Source organism: Coregonus clupeaformis, unplaced genomic scaffold (assembly GCF_020615455.1).
Source record: "Coregonus clupeaformis isolate EN_2021a unplaced genomic scaffold, ASM2061545v1 scaf0046, whole genome shotgun sequence".
NCBI classification, from domain to species: domain Eukaryota; kingdom Metazoa; phylum Chordata; class Actinopteri; order Salmoniformes; family Salmonidae; genus Coregonus; species Coregonus clupeaformis.
Window position 1 is genome coordinate 728,950 of NW_025533501.1, and position 19,787 is coordinate 748,736.

The window sequence follows — 19,787 nt, forward strand, 5'->3', positions numbered from 1 at the left end:
CTAGCAACTGGGTCTGTTCTAATGTCATCCTTACTGTAGGTTATTTTAAGGCGTTTACATACTGTAAACTCAATGTTTCCTTATTAAATTCTTCTATAATATGTAGAGTATTTATTACATATTATAATAAGGTATACCACTGTATTATAGCCCAACAATGAGACATACGTGGACTTTTAGGAAACTCTATAAGCATAATTGAAGCTACAAAATGTCAATGTTCAACCTTAACATGTGCTAACTACGCAACAGACCAGATGAACAGGAATTATATTTACTCTCATGGGTGCCTAAAAATAACTATCTGAAAGCCACACCCCTACTAAACTATGCCTACAGTCTTCTGATCTGACCTGCTGGGTCATATCTCAATAACCAAGCAAAATAACCCAACACCCAGCATCCATAACCCAGCAGTTTTTAAAGAAAACAACCCAACTAAGTGACCCAACGCCTGCAACCCAACATTTGGGTCAACCAAACAACCCAGCATTTTTTAGAGTGTGGGGACAGGTGTAGACACCTTTCAGATCATCCTGATCCCAGCTTTCTTTAATACAGCCCATACAGTAGCTGTGTCCACAGGCAGTAGTCACCGGATCCTTCAGTGGATCCAGACAGACGGAGCAACAGAACAGTTCTAGATTGTCAGCCATTTTAGTGCTTTCACCTGAAGGTTGAGCAACAGGGTGTCAAAGATGACTTTCTGTTTCATGGAACTCTACACCAGAGGACAGGGAGTGGCTTCCTCTTGACTGTGTACTCTGTATCTACAGGTTTTTGGGGGATGGAAGTCAAGCTAAGAAGATGACGTTGCATACAGCTGTGTCCACAGGGAATAGTAACTGGATCCTTTGGTAGATCCAGACAGCAGAGTGGATATTTTAAAAGGGCCTCTGCAATGTCCATACAACAAACTGCACAGCAGAGTATCAGAGATAACTTTAATTTATTTGAAAGTCTGATTGGTGGGGGAGGCCTTTTAGATCTGTTTGGAGACGTTAGTCCTGGATGGATGCACTGAAGTATATAGGGATGGAAGCCATAGTGACGTGTAACCAAATATAAGGTTGTAGTAAAACATTACAACGTTTTAAAGGTTCCATAAATGTACAGTGACCTATTCAGAAGCCACAGTGGTGAATGATGAATATGTAAAATCAAAAGTTTTATTTCATTTTCAGTCATGTAAAATGATCATAAATTGTAAAGAAACATGTGGATGCAGTGGGGTGTAAATACCTCTGTAGGATTAATTAAGCGAGAAATGGCAGTGGAAACGGTTAATGCACAAATATTGATATAATAACCATCATATTGAAGTAAACTTGGAGTCACACGATGATATGTGATGTGGTCCTCCCACTACAACTCGGGAAACCATGCAGTTTATTAAGCTACAGATGAAATAAGTTATGCTGAACTTCACAGGGTGGTGAAAGTTCACAGTGATGAGCTTGATGCTCCTTTCCAATAAATATCGAGGGTCTTTTTGTCCATAATAATGTCATCATGTAGGCAGCCTATCCAGAGTGGGCGTGTTCACTATATAATGCCCCCAAAACATCTGACAAAACCATCGGTAGAGTTGAAAATGTGATGGAAACCCATTTAACAGAACGTTTTTAACCGGTTTTTGTATTTTCCCAAAAATATATTTGTATGTGCATTACATCATCACACACAGCCATTTATCATCTACAAGTCAATTTGATGGAAACATCTCTGCTGGTAAAATTCTCGTTTTTATGAAGATTTTACAATATTCACATGAAAATCTGTCGCCAGTCAAATGGAAACAGATTTTCATGCGAATATTCAAAAATCTGCATAAAAACAATATCCTCATCTATAAACAATATCCCAATAGAATTGAATGGTAAATTACGTATTGAATCATTTTGGAGTCACTTGTATTGTAAATAAGAACATAATATGTTTAAGTGGCTCCAAAATGACACAATACATTATTTACCATTCAATTCTATTGGGCACAACATCATCTGAAACACAACCGAAACACACTGCAAATGCATCCAACAAGAGTCCCAAGCTTGATGTAGTCATAGCCTGCTAGGAATATGGGACCAAATACTAAACTTTTGACAAAGTGTAATACACTATAAGTGAATTGTTCAAATACTTATGACACTTTCTAATGGAGGGCCTAGATACAGATATACAGATGAAGTCGGAAGTTTACATACAACTTAGCCAAATACATTTAAACTCAGTTTTTCACAATTCCTGACATTTAATCCTAGTAAAAATTCCCTGTCTTAGGTCAGTTAGGATCACCACTTTATTTTAAGAAGGTTAAATGTCAGAATAATAGTAGAGAGAATGATTTATTCCAGTTTTTATTTCTTTCATCACATTCCCAGTGGGTCAGAAGTTTGCATACACTCAATTAATATTTGGTAGCATTGCCTTTAAATTGTTTAACTTGGGTCAAACGTTTCGGGTAGCCTTCCACAAGCTTCCCACAATAAGTTGGGTGAATGTTGGCCCATTCCTCCTGACAGAGCTGGTGTAACTGAGTCAGGTTTGTAGGCCTCCTTGCTCGCACACGCTTTTTCAGTTCTGCCAACACATTTTCTATAGGATTGAGGTCAGGGCTTTGTGATGGCCACTCCAATACCTTCACTTTGTTGTCCTTAAGCCATTTTGCCACAACTTTGGAAGTTTGCTTGGGGTCATTGTCCATTTGGAAGACCCATTTGCAACCACGTTTTAACTTCCTGACTGATGTCTTGAGATGTTGCTTCAATATATCCACATAATTGTCCTTCCTCATGATGCCATCTATTTTGTGAAGTGCACCAGTCCCTGCTGCAGCAAAGCACCCCCACAGCATGATGCTGCCGCCAACGTGCTTCACGGTTGGGATGGTGTTCTTCGGCTTGCAAGTCTCACACTTTTTCCTCCAAACATAACGATGGTCATTATGGCCAAACAGTTCTATTTTTGTTTCATCAGACCAGAGGACATTTCTCCAAAAAGTATGATCTTTGTCCCCATGTGCAATTGCAAACCGTAGTCTGGCTTTTTTATGGCAGTTTTGGAGCAGTGGCTTCTTCCTTGCTGAGCGGCCTTTCAGGTTATGTCGATATAGGACTCCCCTGTGGATATAGATATTTTTGTACCTGTTTCCTCCAGCATCTTCACAATGTCCTTTGCTGTTGTTCTGGGATTGATTTGCACTTTTCGCACCAAAGTACGTTCATCTCTAGGAACAGAACGCGTCTCCTTCCTGAGCGGTATGACGGCTGCGTGGTCCCATGGTGTTTATACTTGCGTACTATTGTTTGTACAAATGAACGTGGTACCTTCAGGCATTTGGAAATTGCTCCCAAGGATGAACCAGACTTGTGGAGGTCTACAATTTTTTTCTGAGGTCTTGGCTGATTTCTTTTGATTTTCCCATAATGTCAAGCAAAGAGGCACTGAGTTTGAAGATAGGCCTTGAAATACATCCAAAGGTACACCTCCAATTGACTCAAATTATGTCAATTATCCTATCAGAAGATTCTAAAGCCATGACATCATTTTTTGGAATTTTCCAAGCTGTTTAAAGGCACAGTCAACTTAGTGTATGTAAACTTCTGACCCACTGGAATTGTGATACAGTGAATTATAAGTGAAATCATCTGTCTGTAAACAATTGTTGGAAAGATGACTTGTGTCATGCAGAAAGTAGATGTCCTAACTGACTTGCCAAAACTATAGTTTGTTAACAAGAAATTTGTGGAGTGGTTGAAAAACTAGTTTTAATGACTCCAACCTAAGTGTATGTAAACTTCCGACTTCAACTGTAAATAAAGTATATTAATTTCTAAACAGTAAAACAGACATTAATGAAAATACCCTCAAATAAAAGGTGACATTCTGTACTGTCGCCTCATATAAAACATTTAATGTCAAATCTAAAATGTTGGAGTATAGAGCCAAATTCAAAGTTTAATACATTCAAAAACCAAGGGTGGGTCAAAATTATTCCCATAATGTAGAAGTTTCAGTAGATTAGGACATTGTAAAGTCTGCTTCCTATAAAGCTATGTGGAGTATAATGTAGTTGGACATTGTAAAGTCTGCTTCCTATAAAGCTATGTGGAGTATAATGTAGCTGGACATTGTAAAGTCTGCTTCCTATAAAGCTATGTGTAGTATAATGTTGCTGGACATTGTAAAGTCTGCTTCCTATAAAGCTATGTGTAGTATAATGTAGCTGGACATTGTAAAGTCTGCTTCCTATAAAGCTATGTGGTGTATAATGTAGCTGGACATTGTAAAGTATGCTTCCTATAAAGCTATGTGGAGTATAATGTAGCTGGACATTGTAAAGTCTGCTTCCTATAAAGCTATGTGTAGTATAATGTAGCTGGACATTGTAAAGTCATACACACAATTATATTACTTCTTATTGACATTCAACATGGGAATGGAAATGTAAGAAATTAATGTACAAACATGTATAAATCAAATCCTACAACAAAGGACCAGGTGTGAATGTTCTGGGGGGTCTAAGTCTACCCCTAACCAGTTTGAATACAATGTTTGATTACACCCCCAGACCCCAAAACACACCCCATTCAAAACAGTTTCAACAGCCCTCCACCCGATGCAACTCAATATTAAGAAGGCATACAGTCAGTGTACAGCCCAATGCACTACCCCCAGGATCACAACAAGCCCCTCACACCTGGGACCACACACACACAATGTGAATGGAAATATATTATCATATTTTCTATATATTACAATCACAAGAAAGGGTGTTGGTTATTTTAGTAACCTTTCTTGCACATGTCCTTACTTTAAAAATAAGCATGTTTGTCTTGTTTGAATCAGCCCAATTCTCTGGTTATAAATAAAATAACCATGATTTGCGGATTTTTTTATTCACATCTCTGGTTATTAATACATTGTGGAAATATGAAAAATAGGGAATAATGTTCCCAACACACCCACCTCACAGTTCCTACACAGACTCTGAGGCACCATGCAGGTCTGACACCAGAGGAGGCTGGTGGGAGGAGCTATAGGAGGAAGGGCTCATTGTAATGGCTGGAATGGAATCAATGGAACGTATCAAACACAAACATATGAAACCACATGTTTGACTGAGTTCCATTTATTCCATTCCAGACATCACAATGAGCCTGTCCTGCTATAGCTCCTCCCACCAGACTCCACTGCCTGACAACCATTCTATTGTCTTGAGGACTTTACAACCATTTGGTCTGATCAAAGAGCAGGACACCCTTTCAAATAGATACATCCTCTCAGCCTTGATGACTAAACTAATCAAAGACTAACACACACACACACCACTGTAATCTGATCATGGTGACTCCACAGTAATAACATTTATAACTCATAAGTCACCAGGTGTGATTTACCTTTTGACAGATGAAACCCTACATCAACTACTAATGACTTATGGGAGGAAGTGAGCATTTCACATATTAAGATATAATACAAGGATACTTCCTTTGTGTGTTGTACTTAGTCAATTGAAAATGTGCTTAAAGTTTTGAAAAAACAGCCTTTTTGATGATCTGTTTTGAGTTTTGTATTAAGAGTTGTGAGATTTTACCACATACTTGTGAAAATAGTACAAAAGTGATTATAAAATCTATAATACATGGATACTTCCTTAAATGTACTTATTTTGTGTTATGCAATTATGTTATTGAAACAGAATAAGTATAATGAGAGAATAAATAAGTCAAGTCCAACCATTACCTCTCTCCTCTTTCACATCCCTCTATCATCACTCCATGGGTGTGTCCCGATAATCTCTCCTTCCTCCTGAAGTGTATCATTCCTTCACTACTCCTCTCAAATGTAAAAGCATTGGATTGGTGTTGGCATGGGGTAGAGGGAGTTTACATATACCAGTCATTTCCTTTGAAATCCATGAAGGGAAGTGGACAAGTTCAAACTTAGAAAGGAGATAATAGTTCCACACCCCATGTGTCCTGATAACTACAGGAATGAAACCATATTGAGGTTGTCTGCTTTCTATACAGTTTGATGGGAGAGAGAGAGAGAGAGAGAGAGAGAGAGAGAGAGAGAGAGACAGAGAGAGAGAGAGAGAGACAGAGTCCGAGACAGAGTCCGAGAGAGTCCGAGAGAGTCCGAGACAGAGAGAGAGAGAGAGAGACGGGACATCAGGTAAAGTTCTGGAGATGAGGGAATATGTGTGCAGAAAGAAACCCTCAAGTATGGTTAACCACAGATAGGCCCAGTATGGACTATCAATACAAGTGACCATTTAGAATGTGACCCAGTTCAATGGGTCTTAACAGAACTGGGGGATGTCAGCCATGAAGTTGTCCAAACACAACTGGAACATAATTTGTTCGTGATTCATTGTTAATGGATTTTCCATTAGGAACACAGGGGGAAAACCTAACACAACAACACACATAACACACAACCAATAAAAACAAAGGGGGAGGAAACCACTAAAGTCATTACCATATTGTCATTTTCTAATGACAGGGAGAAAACCTGTAAAATCTAGAAGACTACTTTAGATCTGGTCAGAAGAAGCCTAGTGCACTACGTAGGGAACAGGGAGAGATTTGGGACAGAGACAGTAACTCCTGGATGGAAATCTTCATTCTAATGACAGTGAGCAAATCTCCAATCTCCACCCTATTCCCTATGTAGTGCACTACTTTAGATCTGGTCAGAAGTAGCCTAGTGCACTACGTAGGGAACAGGGTGTCATTTGGGCCAGAGTCAGTAACTCCCTGGGTATGAATTCTCTCTCTATCTTATCTGTCTTCTATATTATGTTCTCCTCTCCTCCTCTCTTCTCTCCTCTATTCACTCTATTCTATCATCCGCACCACATGCCAGCTTCAACACAATCCATTTACAAGTTAAAGACACACCTTGGAATAAATAGCAAAGGAAAACTACTACTAGATGTATTTTTTATTTCCCATCACCATGAATCATATTTAATAACTGAACAGTAGCAGACCTAACTTCATCTGTTCCTGACTCTAGATAGTGGATTAAAAAGACCATCAATCTCCAATGATATTAAAGTACAATTCTGAACATTACTGATATACTGAGTGGCAAGTCAAGATATGTGCTGTTTTTATTGTTTGGTTAATAGCACCACCTGCTGGACAGGTTTAATGTTGCTTGACTGAGCAGTACGGGAGAATAAAAGATGCCAAACTTAGGGCCGGTTTCCCGGACATCTCCATTGAACATGCTTTTTAGTCTAGGACTAGGCTTCATCTGTGTCCGGGAAACCGGCCCATATAGTTCAATTAGCAAGTAAGTAACACTACCTGTTCCATGATACTGAAGAAAATTACATTGAGACAGAGAACCAATTGAGAAAACATTTCAATGGTTCTGAATGACAACCAACATACATTAACAGCATACATCATGATTAATGTGAATATATAAGATTAAAACATGGCACTTAAAAAAAAAATGAATGCATTGAATTGTAATTCATAACATCTTCTTAAGATCAAATCAATCAAATCATTGTACATAAAAACAGAGCAGAATGAATCATCACATCTGGGGACCATCACCACCAGCATGACTAGTATCTATGTGGACCCTACTACAGTTTAACCAGCTCAGCTATAGACTACACCAGCATGACTAGTATCTATGTGGACCCTACTACAGTTTAACCAGCTCAGCTATAGACTACACCAGCATGACTAGTATCTATGTGGACCCTACTACAGTTTAACCAGCTCAGCTATAGACTACACCAGCATGACTAGTATCTATGTGGACCCTACTACAGTTTAACCAGCTCAGCTATAGACTACACCAGCATGACTAGTATCTATGTGAACCCTACTACAGTTTAACCAGCTCAGCAGTACCAGAGAGCCAAAACCCAGGATAGAGGGTCTGAGTGAATGTGGTCTGGACTCTGTGGAGGAGGGTCATTGTGTCAGAGACACTGTAGAAGGACAGAGTACCTGCCTTGTGATCCAGGTACACTCCTACTCTGGAGGACCGAGGGCCTGATACTTTAGTCCCAACATTATTGTGTATGAAACAATAACACCATCACTACAACACTCTAAACACCAGGACTTGTCATTCTCTCCAAATCCACCTGTCTCTGTTCTGCTGATGTCTTTATATGAGACTGCTGTAACAACATACACCCCACTCCACTCCACCTCCCAGTAACAGCGTCCAGACAGACCCTCTCTACACAGAACCTGGTAGTAGTTTGTGAATTTGTCTGGATGTGATTGGATATGGTTGATCTTGGTCCAACGGTTGGTGAATCTGTCTGGATGAAAAGGATATGGTTGGCCTTGGCCTGTATAGGTCACCTTTCTGTTCCCTTCAGACAGAGAGAGGCGTTTGTGTGCTGTGTTTGGGTCCAGTGTGAGCTGACAGGAATCTGGGAGAAGAGCAGAGCAGAGACCAATGAGGGGAGTTAGAACAATAAGTTAAGTCAGATACTGTATCTACCCTGTCTTTGATTAGAGCACAGCAGAGATCAAATCAGAGAAATATGAGGAGTCAGATAGATACCCAGTCTTTGATTAGATCTACTATTGCTATATATTTCTAGAGGGATTGTTAGGAGTGTCAGTAAAAAGAGACTGTTAGTTACTTCAGAATAAAGAGACTCACATTGTAAGAACTGTTCTCTGGTCTTGGGCTCTGGAGGCAGTACAACATCCACTATATTCACTACAGACACACAAACACATTCACAGAGAGAGGGAATGTTATCATCATACCATATTCCACATGTATATGACTAGTAGGGAACTTTCAGTCGTCTAAAGTTGATGTTCTTATTATTTTCAACACACCTGTAGAGGAGATATTGGTCCATTCTCCTTTAAGGAAGTCTTCTAGTTTCTCTCTCAGTTCAGACACAGTCTTACTCACATCTCCAAAGTACTGAAGAGGACGGACAACGATGCTGGGTAAGTCTGAAGATACACTGGTACCGGAGAGAGACTGATAACTCTGGAGACAGAGACAGAGAGAGCAGAGAGAGAGAGAGAGAGAGAGAGAGAGAGAGAGAGAGAGAGAGAGAGAGAGAGAGAGAGAGAGAGAGAGAGAGAGCAGAACCAAATGATTGAGAGTTTTAATTTCATATCACATGTATCAAGGCAGTTTATTTACCTGGAGGAAATGGATGTGATCCTCTGTGTGTGAGAGCTGCTCCAGCTCAGTGCTTCTCTTCCTCAGCTCAGCGATCTCCTGCTTCAGTTGCTCCAGGTGTCCTTCAGCTTGACTCACTTGAGCCTTCTCTTGCGCTCTGATCAGCTCCTTCACCTCAGAGCGCCTTCTCTCAATGGAGCGGATCAGCTTGGTAAAGATTTTATCACTGTCCTCAACTGCTGCCTGTGCAGAGCGCTGTTAAGAGAGAGAGAGAGAGAGAGAGAGAGAGAGAGAGAGACTGACTTGTCTTACTTTAATGAGCCATCCTCATTACACTAACACCCCCCACTCCTAAAAACACATTGCGTGCCACCACAACCTCCACACAATCACATTATACAGTACCCATCACCACAGTACAATACACCATCCAGCACCACATTACAACCGTACATCCATAATTTCCCAGACCTTCTAAAAAAAATCAGAGGCAGACCGTCTGAGAGACGGCAGCTGAGAGTTTGTGAAAGGCCAGGGAAATGTCAATTTGATTTCTCTGTGACAGAGAGAGTTTGGAAAGGTCTGTGAGCAGAACCTGAGAACACCCAGGATCACAGAGTTCTTCCCTCTATAAATCAGATTACAACTCCACAGCCGCGGCCGCATCTCCCCACAACAAAAGTTACCCACCCATCAGGCTCCCTCATCTCCCCACAACAGAAGTTACCCACACATCAGGCTCCCTCATCTCCCCACAACAGAAGTTACCCACCCATCAGGCTCCCTCATCTCCCCACAACAGAAGTTACCCACCCATCAGGCTCCCTCATCTCCCCCACAACAGAAGTTACTCCCCCTTCTGCTGTCCCCACCTCTCCCAAAAGCCTTGGAAGCTTGAGCAAAAAGTGACATCTTGTAAGAACTTTACATGGAATTTCCAATAGGACACCTGCCTGGGCCCTGGTGAAACAGAGAACTGAGCCCTGTACTAGGTGCAGACACATTTTGGAAAGCAAAGACAAGGTCATTGATTTTCGCTCTAACCACTAACAACCTACCCTTACACACCTCTTTTGCTACCCCTGCACTAAGAATTGTGCCATGGCTCATTACCTGCGCCCCCTTTCCACCAGACCCCCAATACACACGATTATCAAAAAGCGCGAACATTCATTCAGTCACCTCTGGTCGACAAAAATGTATTTTTCGAGTAAATTCATTGTCAAATTCATCAACCAGCACAGAGCCACTCTGCCTTCTCGAACAAGTAGCCAACTCAACAAGCCCCGCAAAAAGCTTGTGCCGTCAGCGGCAGCGAGCACTCTGCCTTCTAGCACAAGCAAGGGGCATGTTGAGGTACATTTTCTAACCGCGATGGTTGCATGATTTATTGGTGGGCTGGAATCTATGAGATATTAAGATGATGTCATAATGCATGTTTACTAGGGTTGAGGTTAGCGCATCTGACTAGTGATTATTTGGCCGGTGTTCAATACCTGCTAGAGTAAATATTTTGTTGCTCTCCCAAAAACAACACAGGCCTAATACGAGATATATAGCTAACTGTAAAGTAATGAGTGACCTTTTTAGAAAATCATAGGACATAGTCTTTGGTTGCATGCTATTTTATGCTTGTAGCCTATAACTGATGCTTTGTGGTCTTATGCAGCCATCTATTGGAAATATTTAGCAATTAAAAGTTATGAATTCACGTAAAGACATTGGTGAGGCAGCTGAGAAATAAAGTGTATTTTTCTTATTAATTCTGGAGATCAGTCTCAAACCTGCCCCACCTATGACATGCCAATTGCTGGACTTTCACATAGAGGTTACTAGGTCACACCCAGTTCAAACCACATTTAAAAATAAAACAAATGTGTTGTTTATCAAGTGTTCTGCCTTGCAATAATACATATAATAAAATGACTAATAAAGGTTACATAGGTTTTATTTAAAAAATAACAATAAGTGCTATTTAGTACTATAATGGTATTTACTAACATAAAATTATTACTAAAATAGTTTCTAAACGTGTTCTAGGCTACCCTACCCTAGAATTAGGGTTAGGGGTTAGAGTTAAGGCTAAAATAGGTTATAAGTAGGGTTAGAGTTTCTGTATAGCACTTTGTGACATCTGCTGATGTAAAAATGACTTTATAAACACATTTGATTGATTGATTGTTAGGTTTAGGGTATTTAAAGCAACAAAAAAATGAATAGGTTTATAGCTCTCTTGCTTCTCCCTGTGGCCTTCTGTGGGTACTACAGACCTCATTCACAACACTTGCTAGGCTCATTATCTGAGGTAGCAACTGTGTCAGATCTATAAATCAATGAGCTACACCTATCCATTTAGTTAACAACTCAGTGAACCTGCGCAGCATTCGCTCAATTCAATGCCTATTAACTTACAGATTTCGACCCATATCAAATTACCTAGCAGTAATATAGAAACAATAAATAGAAAAACATTTTTTAAAGGTTATTTCTTAATTAAAAAAATGTATTCTGGCTGTTTATATCGGCCACATCTTGAAAAAGAGGACGGACATGCGTTTTGTTTAGGTTATACACCTTTTTCTGAAAGAAAATATGATTAACCGTGACCAGAAAATGTTTAATGTTTGATTGCTATGCACCAACCATACATAGCACTGTGGGTCACCACAAGGTGTACCCAGGTGAACAGTGAGTTTGCTCACCAAGTAGTCGTAACCTTGTTAATAATAAGTTACCTGAGGTAAAGCTACAATGTTAATACGGGCTAGTCTCATTACCAACAATAGTGAAGCTGGCATTGTGACGCAGAACAATGGGCTGGGAATAGAACTTTCATTAGGCGAGTTGGTGCCACAGAGCTCAATACAACTAATAGGAGCTGGCAGGGTGAAACATGCCCTATTATTTCTAAACTATGGCAAGCATCTGGGACATATGGTAATATTATGAAACTGGGCTCCATGGCGGATTCAATTAAGTAGTTTTATCAGAAAAAGGTGTTAAAAATGTATTGTGTCCAGCCTAGTCCTAGCCCCCGCTGCCGGCTGGTCGCGCTTGTCTGCACTAACATTATGCCCTACATCCCCACACTAGAAACACCCAAAACTATTTGTGCTAGCAAACCCTGCATTCCACCCCTCCCCTGCGTAACTCTGAAGTCTGTTAAGAAACAAACACTTGTCTACGAAAAGAGACATGTTTAACGGATTCCTCTTGGCACCCAGCCGAGAGCACACGAAAACCACTATTTTTAAATTTACCAAAACTAACCAACTACTTGTGGTCTGTGTCACGATCGTCAGGGAGAGAAGTAGACCAATGCGCAGCGTGTTGCACGAACATGGTGAACTTTATTATCTTCAGTGATAATCTACACAATAAACAAAACAAGAAACGACTCGTGAAGTCCACAGTGACAATGACCGAACACGGAACAAAAACCCACAAACACAAAGGGAAAAACATACAGTTTAAATATGGCTCCCAATCAGAGACAACCAGCCTCAGCTGACACTCGTTGCCTCTGATTGGGAGTCACTCAGGCCAACATAGAATTAAACAAACTAGAACCCCCAACATAGAAATATAACACATAGAATAAACACACCCTGGCTCAACAAATAGAGTCCCAGAGCCAGGGTGTGACAGTACCCCCCCCTAAAGGCGTGGACTGCGAACGCGCCTCAATAAGAACAAAACAGGGTAGGGCTGGGTGGGCATTCCTCCTCGGCGGCGGTTCTGGCTCCGGGCTTGCCCACCACCCTCCAATAAACCCCCCATAGCGCCCCTGGTCCGGTCTGGCCCCACTGGCTGGAGCTGACCTGGATGTAGCAGGAGCAGCTAGCTTCAGCTCCGTTGTGGAGCAGTTGAGTGGTACCTGATTTGGCACCGATGACCCAGGCACGGGTTGTGCCGGACTGACGACGCGCACCCCTGGCTTGGTGCGTGAGGTAGGAACTGACCGGACCGGGCTGACGATGCGCACCCCTGGCTTGGTGCGTGGAGCAGCAACGGGCCGTACCGGGCTGACGATACGCACCCCTGGCTTGGTGTGTGGAGCCGGAACGGGCCTCACCGGACTGACGACTCGCACCCCTGGCTTGGTGCGTGGAGCAGCAACGGGCCGGACCGGGCTGACGATGCGCACCCCTGGCTTGGTGCGTGAGGTAGGAACTGACCGGACCGGGCTGACAATGCGCACCCCTGGCTTGGTGCGTGGAGCAGCAACGGGCCGGACCGGGCTGACGATACGCACCCTGGCTTGGTGCGTGGAGCCGAACGGGCCTCACCGGACTGACGACTCGCACCCCTGGCTTGGTGCGTGGAGCAGCAACGGGCCGGACCGGGCTGACGATGCGCACCCCTGGCTTGGTGCGTGGAGCAGCGACGGGCCTTACCAGGCTGACGACTCACACCCCTGGCTTGGTGCGAGTAGCAGGAACGGGCTGAACCAGGCTGACGACTCGCACCCCTGGCTTGGTGCGAGTGGCCGGAACGGGCTGGACCAGGCTGACGACTCGCACCCCTGGCTTGGTGCGAGTGGCAGGAACGGGCTGGACCAGGCTGGCGATGCGCACCGTAGGCCTGGTGCGAGGGGCAGGAGCAGGCCGGGCCGGGCTGGCGACGCGCACCGTAGGCTTGGTGCGAGTGGCAGGAACAGGCCGGGCCGGGCTGGCGATGTGCACCGTAGGCCTGGTGCGAGGGGCAGGAACAGGCCGGGCCGGGCTGGCGATGCGCACCGTAGGCCTGGTGCGAGGGGCAGGAACAGGCCGGGCCGGGCTGGCGACGTGCACCGTAGGCTTGGTGCGAGTGGCAGGAACAGGCCGGGGCGGGCTGGCGACGCGCACCGTAGGCCTGGTGCGAGGGGCAGGAACAGGCCGGGCCGGGCTGGCGACGCGCACCGTAGGCTTGGTGCGAGTGGCAAGAACAGGCCGGACAGGGCTGGCGACGCACACCGTAGGCTTGGTGCGAGAGGCAGGAACAGGCCGGACCGGGCTGGTGACGCGCACCGTCCATTTGGTGCGAGGGGCCGTAACAGGCCGGACTGTACTGGGGACACACACCACTGGCTCTACCCCGGGATCTGGAACGGGCCGGACCGGACTGGTAACACACCCCAGTACCTCTCGCCGTGCCTCTAAACCTCCTTTCCCTAATTTGACCAGTGGCCCCCGTAACCTGGTGGCCTTTTGAATACACAAAAATCCCACTCGCAACAAGACAAACCTTTTTCATTAACACAACCACCGCCTTGTTCATTCTGGATGCAGAGTGCAGATGTTCCGCTCCAACCTGTTCGCCGACCATGAGCAAAACTTCCTCGACACTTTTCTCCGAAACGCACCCGAAGCGACAGCGTTTCTTCTCCACTCGGTTGAGGCCATCACGCCGCCCTAACAAACTACTCCTACTCCCCCCTCAACTCTAAACGATAAACAGTGGAAACCAATAAACAAACCCTCCACCATGAGAAAATAAATTCAGAAAATACCCTCCTCACGAACCACAAAACTCTCACACAACCAACTTCTTCTTCCATGATATAATGGCGGTCCACAAACCAACAATAAAGGTGCATGCCGCCACCTACTGTGCTGGAGTGTGTGGTCAATCACGGTTTCCCTACTAACTTCTAATAGACCCTCCCCCATCCCCCAAATCCCTTCCAAACCCCCCCCAACCCTGTCCAACCTCAATGACCCTACACTTCAATCTTTCCCTCTCTTCAACATACTTACAACAATATAACACCACATGCTCCTCCGTTTCATCGACCGTACCCCCCAGACACAAACCATTCACATGCTTGCCAACCAAATGTAATGATGAGTTCAATGTACAATGTTCTAAGCGCAATTGAGTAAACACCACCTCTTCCTTCCTAATCTGACCTTTGAATCTTGGTCCATCGACCTTTCTGTAAAAGTGTAAACTATTCATATAAATGCCGGCCCTTGTGCTCAGAGTACCATCTCTTCTGCCACACATCTATCAAAATGGCTCTGATCTTACATTTGGCCTCACCTCTACCCAGTGGAACATTAATATAAATTATATCTCCTTTCAAAGCTCTTTTAGCTAACTGGTCTACAATTTCATTCCCTTCCACACCAGAATGTGCTGGGACCCAGCAGAATGTCACTGCTAAACCCATTCTCTCAATTCTCCATAATAACATTAATAACTCCAATAGTAGGTCACTCCTATTAGATTTACCAGATGATACACTATTCAATACAGACAAAGAATCTGAGTATACTATAATTCTAACAGGTTGTACGTCCTCCACCCACTGGAGGGCAACTATTATCACCAACAGTTCAACTGAGTATACTGACAGTTCATCTGTTAGTCTTCTACATATCTGCACATCAAATTCAGGAACGTAAACGCCTGCTCCTGTGAGCCCACTATCTGGGTCCTTGGATCAGTCTGTGAAAAGCATTAAAAAAGCATAAAAACTTTTACCAATGTAATTGTCAACCAGTTTCACTATATCACTGACTTCAAACCAATCTTTCCTTTTCTCTACCAAGGTTAGATCAACAACAGGGTCTGGGAGTAACCATGGAGGAACATCCCCTATCACCACAGAAGGGCCAACCTCCAACTCCCTCAAACCACTCTCATCAGCAAGCTTTCCAACTGTCCAACCAAAACCACTGCCTTGTCTACTAGTATATTCCCAACAGTCATCTAGAACAGTAGCAGTGGGATGCTCAACCTCACAGCCTTTCAACCCAATAAGATAATGACCATTTTTTACGCTGTATATCCAAAGGCATCTCTCCTGCCTCCACTAGTAAGGCACATACAGATGTTGATTTAAATGCAGCAGTACATATCCTTAAAGCTATATACTGGATTCTGTCCAGCTTCTGAAGCCAAGTCTTTACCTCTGTTCCATAAACTGTACACCAGTAATCAATTGGCGTCCTGATCAGAGCTCTATAAATATCCATCAACAATTGGTTATGAATGGGGTGCTGACAGACAGAGACCCACACAACCAACTACTGCAAAAGTGATGGAATGAGAGAGGCAGAGACATCGTTACAACACTGTACATTGCCATAATATAACGTTTCTTCTTCTTTGGAGTTTAACGCTGGTTGGCATCCAATATGTTGCATTAACGCCCCCAACTGGACTATAATCTATTTTACTTTGTGATACAAAATGGAAAAAGGGGAAAGGAACATTTAATTAAAAACCTTCCAACTAACCCTACACTCATTAAATACCCACTACCCCATTCCACTACTTTGACCCTATCTGCTCCTGCACCATGCCAACGGCCTGGGAGGACGGGACACCACCACTCAACACACCCTGTAACTCTTCTGAAGTCTAATCTTGTATGCCCAAATACTTCTCTGCAGCTGCCACCACAACATCTTTTTTCTTTGATTTACGTTCCATTTGTGCGGTACAGTTGATAACCATTGCTATGAATGCTAAGAAGCTATCTTTACTGAAGCATATATCACTCGTTGGCCTATCCCTCTGTGCTGGCACAGATCTACTACTCACAGGGATCCTCTCAGGATCTCTCACCCTTGACCCATCCTCCTCTACTTTCTTCACTGCCTCAGCATACGACACCTTCTGCACTACTCTGACTCTAGCCACCTCAACCTGCCTCTCTCGCACCGGACACTTCCGATCCCCAGCAACATGGGTATCCCAACAGTTGACACACACTTTATTCACCAGAACAATCCTTTATCCCATTCTCTTCCGCACACATAAAACATATTGGAATTTCCCTCCCACAAACTGCTGCGAAATGACCATAAACGTTGCACCTGAATTTATGGATTTGCCACAAAAGCTTGAATCAAGATAACTGATATATCATAACATGACTTTCTCTGGTAAAGACTCAAAACTCAAAAGGACTGACTCCCATGTTTCACCACGCTCACCACCGGGTCTGCGTCCCACCAAACGGCAGGAATCACAAACACCAGGAATCTTCATCTTCAATTTCTCCACCTCCACACTTAACGCTACCCCAGAAATCACTCCTTTCAATGGTGCCCTGTTCCTAAGAGCAAAGCAAGAAACAGATCTTGACCCAAGTTACGTGACACGTATACTCAGACCCTCTGGTCAGAAGAAACACAAACAAATATCACAAGTCCACTACAGGTTACCTTCACTGATTCAACTGCACCCAACTCTTTTCCCACCCAACATGAAACCACAAATGGATCTGCCAAAAGGTATGGATCCACTTTCTCCAAAAATGTAATTCCTACTGCACCAAATTCTTCTTTATCATGTCCATTGATACCAGGCTCTGGTTCTGAGCTCTTCACCACAAATTCATTTCCATTTCACCTCCAGAACTCAGTCTGGTACACGGCTCACTCTGTTTGCACTTGAGTTATAACATTTGAAAGTCTCTATTCCTTTGAAACTTTTGTGAGTGTAATGTTTACTGTTAATTTCTGGTGGTTTATTTCACTTTTGTTTATTATCTATTTCACTTGCTGTGGCAATGTAAACATATGTTTCCCATGCCAATAAAGCCCTTTGAATTCAATTGAATTGAGAGAGAGCGAGAGCTCCATGTTAATGTATAGGGGACATGAGTCGGTCATGGTTACTCATGGTTATGTGATGAGGTAGCCCCGCCTTCGACTTCAAAATCAGTGTCGGCCCTCGGCACAATAGGGAATGTCCTCTTGGTGTAACGGTCAAGATGTTGTTTTCTCCCTCAGTAGACCCGGGTTCATATCCCGCCGTTTACATTAAGCAGTATATTTTCTGAAATGGGTCCAGACAGCCTGTTCCCAACAGTGGGGTCAGTGGGATTGGATAGGGGCCTCTCTCCCTCTCCCTCTCTCTGACTGGAGGAGAGATGTGAAATGGTGTGTCTCCTCTGGTCAACAATACTCACCTTGAGAGACTCCACAGCCTGTTGGAGCTCCTTCAGCTCCTTCTCTCTCTCCTGGAATCTCTGCTGGACCTTCTGCTGACTCATCCCCAGCTGCCTCTGTGGAGAATCACTCTTCAATGAGCTATCAAGCTTTATTTGTCCAGTAGATCAATAGTATAGTAATGGGACATAGGGCCCATAGAAGATAGGGATTAAAATGTTGAGGAAGTGTTTGTGTGAAATTATATTATTATATTGTTATGAATCCAGGCTCTGTCGCAGCCGGCCGCGACCGGGAGACTCATGGGCGGCGCACAATTGGACCAGCGTCGTCCAGGGTAGGGGAGGGAATGGCCGGCAGGGATGTAGCTCAGTTGATAGAGCATGGCGTTTGCAACGCCAGGGTTGTGGGTTCGATTCCCACGGGGGGCCAGTATAAAAAAATATGTATTCACTAACTGTAAGTCACTCTGGATAAGAGCGTCTGCTAAATGACTAAAATGTAAATGTATGTGAATGATTATAGTTTTAACAGTGCACAAAACAGGGGAGCTGATTGGGAGTTTGATAACAAATTACAATGGTCTTTGACTTTAGAAAATGGTGATACATTTGGAGACTCTGGGTTAACACCTCTATATAATCAAGGTTTGTGTTCATATTTGTTCTGCTGAGGATTGATTTCATTTGAATGATCTCATATTCAAACAGCCTTAGTTCCTACTGTAATTATTATTTGTTTATCAGACAGTCACCAACAAGTAGTTCTGGTCTTACCTGTTTCTCAGTCCTCTCTGCTGCAGCTGACACTGTATCATGGCCTTTATGTTCATCCATTGTACACAGATAACAGATACACTGCTGATCGGTAAGACAGTAAACCTCCAGCAGTTTGTCATGATGAGAGCAGATCTTCTCCTGTAGTTGTGCGGTGGCTTTGACCAGCTTGTGCTTCTTCAAAGCAGGAGATTCATAGTGAGATTGGAGGTGAATCTCACAGTAAGAGGCCAGACACACCAGACAGGACATGAGGGCTTTCTGCTTTCTGGTCCCAGTGCAGACATCACACGCCACATCTCCAGGTCCAGCATAGCACAGAGCAGGAGGGGGAGCAGCCTGGTGTCCTGTCTTCTTCAGTTTCTCCACCAACTCAGCCAACATGTTATTTTTCCTCAGATTAGGCCTTGGAGTGAAAGTCTCTCTGCATTGAGGACAGCTATAGACCCCTTTCAGAACATCCTGATCCCAGCAGCCCTCAATACAGCTCCTACAGTAACTGTGTCCACAGGCAGTAGTGACCGGCTCCTTCAGTAGATCCAGACAGACAGAACAACAGAACTGGTCCTGGTCCAGCAGAACTCCCTGCTGAGCCATTTGGACGGTTGTTCACTCTCACACAGACAGATGACACAGAGACTCAGATCAGTTTCGTTTCCACAGAAGAGAGTTTGTGGGAGGGACTTCCTGGTTCTGCCAGAGGGGTGAGGTTAGAGGTAGGGAGGGGTTAGAGGGAGAGAGAGAGAGAGAGAGAGAGAGAGAGAGAGAGAGAGAGAGAGAGAGAGAGAGAGAGAGAGAGAGAGAGAGAGAGAGAGAGAGAGAGAGAGAGAGAGAGAGAAGAGAGAGAGAGAGAGAGAGAGAGAGAGAGAGAGAGAGAGAGAGAGAGAGAGAGAACTGTACGCAATGTTAATAGAGACAAAGATTTGTGTTCCTAGGTTAGGGCCCTCAATATGGAATACATTAAATAGAGTGGTTAGAATAT

The 19,787-nt window shown here is 43.7% G+C and overlaps 1 protein-coding gene and 1 long non-coding RNA gene across 2 annotated transcripts in view; both read right to left on the reverse strand.

Moving 5' to 3' along the window:
- The window catches only part of LOC121548091 (golgin subfamily A member 6-like protein 22), a 337,971-nt gene that overhangs the window by 236,604 nt on the left and 81,580 nt on the right, over positions 1-19,787 (reverse strand). The window lies entirely within an intron of this gene.
- Positions 8,994-18,090, reverse strand: LOC123483192. The gene is made up of 3 exons (XR_006658108.1): positions 18,050-18,090; positions 9,163-9,396; positions 8,994-9,003 (listed from the first exon to the last, which is right to left on the reverse strand). It is a non-coding gene; the product is annotated as an uncharacterized LOC123483192 (long non-coding RNA).